This window comes from Cibotium barometz, chromosome 41 (genome assembly GCF_041138505.1).
Source record: "Cibotium barometz isolate CiBa-2024 chromosome 41, ASM4113850v1, whole genome shotgun sequence".
Classification (NCBI taxonomy): domain Eukaryota; kingdom Viridiplantae; phylum Streptophyta; class Polypodiopsida; order Cyatheales; family Cibotiaceae; genus Cibotium; species Cibotium barometz.
The window spans coordinates 33,688,824-33,697,090 of NC_141086.1; positions in this window are offsets into that span (position 1 = coordinate 33,688,824).

The following is an 8,267-nucleotide window of genomic DNA, read 5'->3' on the forward strand; positions in this document are numbered from 1 at the left end:
TCAATATTGATGAAAGTAACACTTTTATAATAATAAAAAATTCTTTTATGCATCATTTTATGCATAAAAATCAATATTGGTGAAAGTATCACTTTTATAATAAAAACATTTTTTTCCACTATGTATCTTTCTATGCATAGAATTTAATTCTAATGAAAATTCCACTTTTATTAAAAAAAACCAATATGCATCTTTCTATGCATAGAATTTAAATCTAATGAAAATCACTCTTTTATAATAATAAAAAATATCCAATATTCAACTTTCTATGCATAGAATTTAAATCTAATGAAAATCACTCTTTTATAATAAAAAATAACCAATATGCATCTTTCTATGCATAGAATTTAAATTTTAATGAAAATAACACTTTTATAATTAAAATATTTCTACTATGCATTTTTCTATGCCTAGAATGAAAATAACACTTTTATAATACACAAATGGTGGGGATTAATCTTTTTGAATAATAAAAAATAAAACCTATTTCACAAAATTTAAGAAATTTGTTCCATAACCTCCTTTGTATGGATGACCATTTTTCAAATTTTTCTATCCTCAAGTTACTTAAAAATTATCCCAAATGGTTTAAAGCATTCTAAAATAATCAAATCCCGCTTTTAAAAGAGAAACAATATGAAAAGCTTAATTCTAACAATTTGATTACTTATCTAGGATAAAGAAAGGCCGAATTTGAGAATGAAGAGAGGGGGAAAGCCTTTCCAACAAGGCATAACATCTTTTTTTCATTTTAAAGAAAATAAAAATTAGAAAACCATTAAAAGGAATAAAGAAAAAGTAGGATTTCTAGCTTATTTGAATTTCTGTGAGCTTTCCTTTGGCTTGATGGTTTGAGGGATCTACTCTTGTTTGCAACAAGAGTGGCCACCAATTCTTTTGAAGAGGGAAAGGTCAAAAACTAATGAATTATCAATAAATTCACTATTTTTAGCTCTGGGGTGGAGTAGAGTAATAGTGCATAAAACACTATTAAGCTTCTACAAAGGGAGAGGCTTCTATTTATAGGAGAAAGTGAGCTTCTAACCAAGAAAACTGATTCTAGAATTTTTCGGATCAGTTTGGTCAATTTTTGACCATTTTTGGGTCAGTTTAGCTTACTTTTTAGAACTAGACTTGAATTAGGAGAGAGGAGAGATGAAATATCTCAATATTTGAGAATTTAAAACTCCACCACACATGTGAAATAGGCGCCTCCTTCATGAGGAGGAATCCCCACTCTGAGGTGTCAAAAATTCACGTTTTTAGTATTTCCTTTGGTCCTTAGTCCACTCTTCATCTTATGTGAGTATTTACTCATTTTTGGGGGGATTTTCTTTATTTCTTCAATTTATCTCCTCCATACATTTGGATCTGATTGGCCCCTTAGAACCTTAATTTAAAATTTTCAAAAAATATGGACCCTTAGGATAAGGCCTTTTGAATAGATTATAATTTATTTCTGATGCACCTTTTGAAATTTTTTTTTGAACTTCTATTCGGGGAAATTTATTTTAATAAGAAGAGATAATTTTCCATCCAAAAATATCTAAAATCTGAATAACCTCTCTCTAGAATATTTTCTCTCTCTAAGCCAAAATAGGTAGAAACAAGATCTTTTATTATTCTGAAGAGGGAATTGATTACAAGGGAAGATACTGGACATCTTGGAGGGGCTAGGGAGGAATCTTACAACGTATGCATCATTCCATAAAAATCAATCATTCAATATGCATCAAACAATCTATTCAAACGATTGAAAATACAACTTATGTTTTCATGAAAAATGCATTTTCACGAAACCTGTGTTTTCACTAAAACTGCATTTTCATGAAACCTGTGTTTTCACAAAAACTATGAAACTTGTCTTTTCACGATCAGACCTTCTCAAGCGGCCTAACCTTTTCACGCCACACATTTTCATGGGGACTAACCTTCTCATGGCCTGACCTTCTCAACGGCGTGACCTTTTCACGCCACACCTTTTCACGGACTAACCTTTTCAGCCACATACCCTTTCATGGCCTAACCTTCTCACACGGCTGACCTTTTCAACAACGGCTAGACCTTTTCACGGCCTAACCCTTTCACGGTAGACCCTTTCATGGCCAGACCCTTTCACGGCAAGCTTTAACGGCCCACACCCTTTCACGGCCTGACCTTTTCATGCCACACCTTTTCATGGACTAACCTTATCATGGCCAAACCTTTTCATGGCTTGCATATTCACGTACTCACTCCTACCTAGCCATGAACTGATTATTGACACACCAAAGGATTACTTCTACACTAACGAGCTCTTCAATTAAACTAACCTATTCCCCATAAAATTTAAAAAAGAAAAGAAAAAAGAAAAAAGAAAAAAAGATTATATCAACCCTACCAGTCGTTCGACTGATCCTATGTGCCTAATATAGATGTCAGCCTTTGAGTTCGAAGCCCACGAGAACCCAGCTACAACTCAAGCCAGCAGTGCTACTGGATCCCCAGCTAGTCAGAGAAGACGGGGAACACAACGACCAAAGCTGAACTTCTTGGGTCCTTATGCCCAACCCTTTCATGGTACCATCATCAGCAAGGAAGCCCATACAGCTCATGGAAAGGTAGCCCTCCAGTACCATAGTCCAGAATGTCTACAAATACTGGAAGAGGCTGAAGTTAAAGCAAAACTAGACGGGGAACACAGTGACCAAAGCTGAACTTCTTGGGTCCTTATGCCCAACACTTTCATGGTACCATCATCAGCAAGGAAGCCCATACAGCTCATGGAAAGGTAGCCCTCCAGTACCATAGTCCAGAATGTCTACAAATACTGGAAGAGGCTGAAGTTAAAGCAAAACTAGATGGGGAACACAGCGACCAAAGTTGAACTTCTTGGGTCCTTATGCTGCCCAACCCTTTCATGGTACCATCATCAGCAAGGAAGCCCATACAGCTCATGGAAAGGTAGCCCTCCAGTACCATAGTCCAGAATGTCTACAAATTTTGGAAGAGGCTGAAGTTAAAGCAAAATTAGACAAAGTCGGTCTTAGAAAGATGGCGCTGATACTCCCCCAAAGTATTGACACAGAACTCCACGCGGAGTACCTAAAGACCTACAACAACAAGGGGACCAAAAGAGGAAGAATCACCAAGGTAGACGGCACTATGGAGCAACTCCTCATCACATAGGAACTAATTAGGGAGGCTCTGCAACTTCTAGCTTCTGCAATCAAGGTCCACCAACACATCATTGACAAGATGTCTGTGGAGGCCATGCTTAAGAAGAATTCATACAATTCGAATGGTGCCGAGTACAAGAATATCCAAGATGAAGCTACAGAGAAGGCTTGGAGGGCCATGTCTTTGATGATGCAAATAAAGCTAGTAGATAGATACAACAACAGAGTCGGTCTCAACAGAATTGCAAAAGTACATGAAGAGCAAGAAGAAGATTAGGCATACTATCTACATAAAGAGATGGAGAATTACTTGAAAGCCCACCAATCTAAAATATGTAACCCATACCTTCTCACACATGTTCTCAATCATGTAGCAAAAAGACCTCTCAAGGAACCCAAACCAGAGAAACATATGCAGTTGGCACTGCTACCAGACCAGCCCACGTTAATAACAGCTAAAGATGTGTAAGAAGGGCAAGCCATCTTGATGGAGACCAAAGATATAATATAGAAGATGAAGAAAGATCGCAAGAAGAAAACAGATAAGAAGATGAGTGGAGTGCTTACAGATGTTGCTGTTGAGTCACAAAGACTAGAGAGGAAGAGGTGGCCACAGAAATCCACACTTACCGAGAGGCACTTAAAGAGAATATTCTCAGCCATACCACACAAGAACCCCAGCAACAAATCAGTCCTCCAACAAGCCCATCACAACTCATATTTACAGACCTATCTCCTCTTAAAGACTCAAGTCTGGCAGACACGCCAACAGAGACAGCTCCAGAACCAACAACGCTAATATAAGCTGAAGAAAGACAAGATGTGGAGGAAGCTGCAGCCCTAGTAGAGGAACCAGAGCCCCCCATGGAAGCAAGTAAAAGACAAAGAACTCCGAAGCCATCAAGTCCAAGCAAGAGGAGAAGAGTGGAAGATGAAGAAAGACTACCCTAGCTAGCCTCCCCTACAGAGAACATCAACTACCAACAATTCTTGTAGAAGACTATGGAAGGACTTCACGAGCTGCTCAACCAACCACAGACTAGACTGGAGACAGAATCAAGCACAAATGCAATGTGGGAGCAGGAACAAAAGATTTGGCAATGCCACCTCCTGACAACACATATGCTCCACGGCTGTAACACTGCCCTCTAGAAGTAGGTAAAGGATGCATTCACACAGGTACAGAACTTAAAAGCTAACTTGAAAGCAGCTGAGACTACCCACAAAGAGGTCATCACATGAAGAGTTTGAAAGCTACAGAGGAGCAAGAGAAAAGGTACAATGCCCTGGAGAATAATAACATGGTCTTAAGCTAAATAATAGTACAAAGGATCAAGGAGAATGTTGACCTAAACGCCAAATTGGAACAAGCGAAGGAGAAGCTCTCTCCAGAAAGAAGTCACCCACACAGAGGAACTCACGACACTTCATGCACAACAAGTGCAAGAGCTCCAAGCCAATGCCAGGGCCAAAGAAGAAGCATTACAATACCAAATCATGCAGCTAATAGCATAGCTCAAAGAAGAGGAGGAGAGAACAAACCATCGATAACATGAAAGGGAATAAACCAACAAGGCTCAGGTAGAAAAAATCAAAGCTCTTAATGAAACAATAAATGCAAGCCAGGTAGAAGCACACAGAAAAGAGTTGGCACACCAAGAGAAGCAGATTACACAACAACCACAAGACACTCAGAGGCTGGTGGCCCAAAGACTCCAACAGCTTACCGAAGCTTAGGAAAGGGAAGTAACCGCCTGGCGGGCCCAAGAAGATGCAACACAAAGATTTGAAGAACTAGATGCTACAAGGATGGTCAGAGAAACGTCAATTTAAAACCTCCTTAGTAAAACACAGACTCTCGCCTACAAGCATTAGAGTGTCAGCTAGCAATCCAAGAAAGAAGTCAGCCCGGAACCTAGTGATGATCTTTGTCTCCTCCTTGAGCGCGCCTCCGAGTTGGGATAGCTGCCATTAACTCCTCGGGCCCCTCCTCAAAGTCTTTCTTTGTTTTTGTCTACACTAACCCTCTCTCTACTTCAATATGAAATAAATCTATCTGAAGCTATAGGCCTAGGAGAACTAACATTAATAAAACAAAATATGGAAATAGACACTGATCCTATCGTAATCATGGAAATTTTGAGAGGAGACTTAGCATTGACTAATCCCCAGGACATCTTTTTCTACCCTCTACATCCTATCATCCTAAACCTTTGTAGTTGGTGTCGCATTCTCCAAAACTCAGAAATTCTGGACAACTGTGTCAAAAAATTAGACCTGTTTGTCCTAGATGACAATCCAGAGATGCCTGCCAACTATGAAGTAGTAGCACATAGTTACCAATGGGTTATAAGTCATGGCTTTCTGGAGGTATATAACACTCACCAACATCTAAATCTATGCGAGTCCACTCTATATCATCCTTATGGCATTCTAAAACTCTACATTAATATCTACAAACATTTAGAAGCCATGCTAAACCAATGTGCAATACAATTGTGATGCTACCCACATAGAATATCCAACTATCAATGCTGAAGAAATTCCAGATTTACAAGACTTTATTAAGTATCATAAGCCTAGCCACCCACCCCCGCACAAGTCAGGGTCAAGAAGAATCTTCTTCTTCATTTTCAAAATCAACCTACCCTCTCTATTCTAATGTCTCTAGTAAGTTACTTAACCCATATCCTAACGTGCCACTTGCTAAACACCTCTCAGGTTGACTGCATTTTCTCATCTTTCTATCCTCATGAGATATATTTTCCCACAAACACTCTCGCCCCCCCCCCCCCAAGAGGTACTGGCACCTCACCCATCTCCCAACACGGCACTCTCAAGAGGTATGAACCACCATCCCATAAGATAATCTTGAAGCATTTACTGATGATACCATCTTGGATTCTTTCTCAGCTGTAGAGTACGAGAAATCCTCTTTTGAACCTAAATTTAATGTTTAAGGTACTCATGCAGATCATTCCATTTGAGCCCACACGCCAAATCATGCCAGAAGCATATTCAAAAATCACTCCAAAAAATAGCATAATGTTCCATACCCTCTCTGCACCCCATGCCCTGACTTAAAAGAACTACTTCCATTGGCCGAAGAGGGTACATTATAGGCAAATGTGGGAAAGCATACAAAGCTGGCAAATCCTCACTTAGCTGATTTGCTTGAGATATGGATTGTTACATTCATGATTAGCTACTGTTTCAGAAGATGGAGGAAAGCAAATCCTGTGCAGACGAGAGGTGGCTACGCGACCATAATCACCAATGAAGAGCACCCACAACTGCAAGATTTTGGAATACAGCCAGACTAGAGAAAGGAGTACCTGGAAATTCTAGAATACAGCCAAGTGTACATGATCGTGCCACCAACACTGCAGGTCGATCCATTATACATGCCAGTTAAAAGAAGATGGATACCACAGGAATTTCAGAAAGCCAAAAGGTGAAACTTGCATGTGTGCTACAACTTCCCCATTTTTATACCAGCAACATTTGAAATCATTCAGGAGAACAAAGACAGTAGATACTTACATGGATCAGGACATGGTGCAGAATTCCAGACCTCGCTATTGTATCTAGCTTCAGATTTTTAAAATTGGTGGTGGTGCTGATAGACCAACCAAAGGAGCCCTATGATGGCTATGAAGCAGAAAACCTGAAGTTCGACATGAACCAAGGACCATCAGATAGGGGAATCATGCTTTACTACCATCGACTCCGATGTCTTTCAGGCTACATGCATATCACTTTTGAAGACATGGTGGATACAAGATTCTGGACATCACATTTAGCATTCCGATGTACACTCAAGAAGCTCCAATCCAGGCGGAACTTCTAATGACATGAGTTCGGTCGGTGACCAGGTCTTAAGACATCGATAATAGGTTTTGCTCACAAAACCTACATTAGGAAGGGGGGGATGTTAATCCCATTTTGGATTAACAAACATGATCCTCCAATTGAGGACATTAATAAGTGTCATGAAACGACAGTATAAAAGTTGTATATTATGAGATATTGGCCACCCAAGGCCTAGTAAGTAAGTTTTGGGCGCCCAAGTGTGAATAAGAGCTAAATGTATAGAAGGCATTTTCTCATAATGAAAAGACACAATCCTCTTTGTGCTATAGAGAGCTCTCCCTTGTGTGTCTTGAGAGAGATTGAAGCAGAGAGAGCATTCTAGCATTGTGCCTCTTTTATGCTTGTGTGATTCATGCTTGTGTGAAGAGTGAGAGAGAGAGTGATTGCCTTATGCTATGGTGCGAGTGACTCTACGGTGACAGTGTGGAGGTGGAGCTTGGAGGTTGGAGCTTAACAAGTGATTCATGCTTGTGTGAAGAGTGAGAGAGAGAGTGATTGCCTTATGCTATGGTGCGAGTGACTCTACGGTGACAGTGTGGAGGTGGAGCTTGGAGGTTGGAGCTTAACAAGTGATCTCAAGTTTGAAGCATTGGTAAGTGCCCTATAAGACAGTTGTGATCTATTTCTCATCCTTTAGGTGAATGTGTAGAGTTCCCTCTTGGAGGTGTGGTATCCCATAACATAGGATTAATGTGTTTAATCAGTTGTGTGAGTATGATATCATCAAGATTAATGTGTTTAATTAGTTGTGTGCACTAACTATAATTATTTTGGATATAGGCAAAGAATGATTGGAAAATTATGTGTTAACCGTGAGTGGAACATGTGTTGGACCACTAGGAGGTGTTTTGGAAGACATGTGAACACCTTTTATGGTTTCATATTTAGGCGTCTATATTTTTGTAAGGTTAAGGCCTCATACCTTTATATATACAAAATAGTATTTTATACTTTTGGTAAGCCCAAGACTTTATATTACTTCTTGCTATATTTTTGTAGACCTTGCATGCTCATAAACTCAAAAGCACTTGTGCTTTGTTTTTGGAATCATCTTTTAGAAAGTAAGTACTTTTTCTAATACATATAAATATGGGAGAGTGGTACAAGGGCCACACTCTACCCAGGGGAGATTCAACCCACTCTTGTATCAACGGTGACCTCTACTCTATTTCTCTCTTGTTTATTTTATTTGGTTTATTAAGCTTTATATTTTTAATTTGTGCAAGTATATGTTAT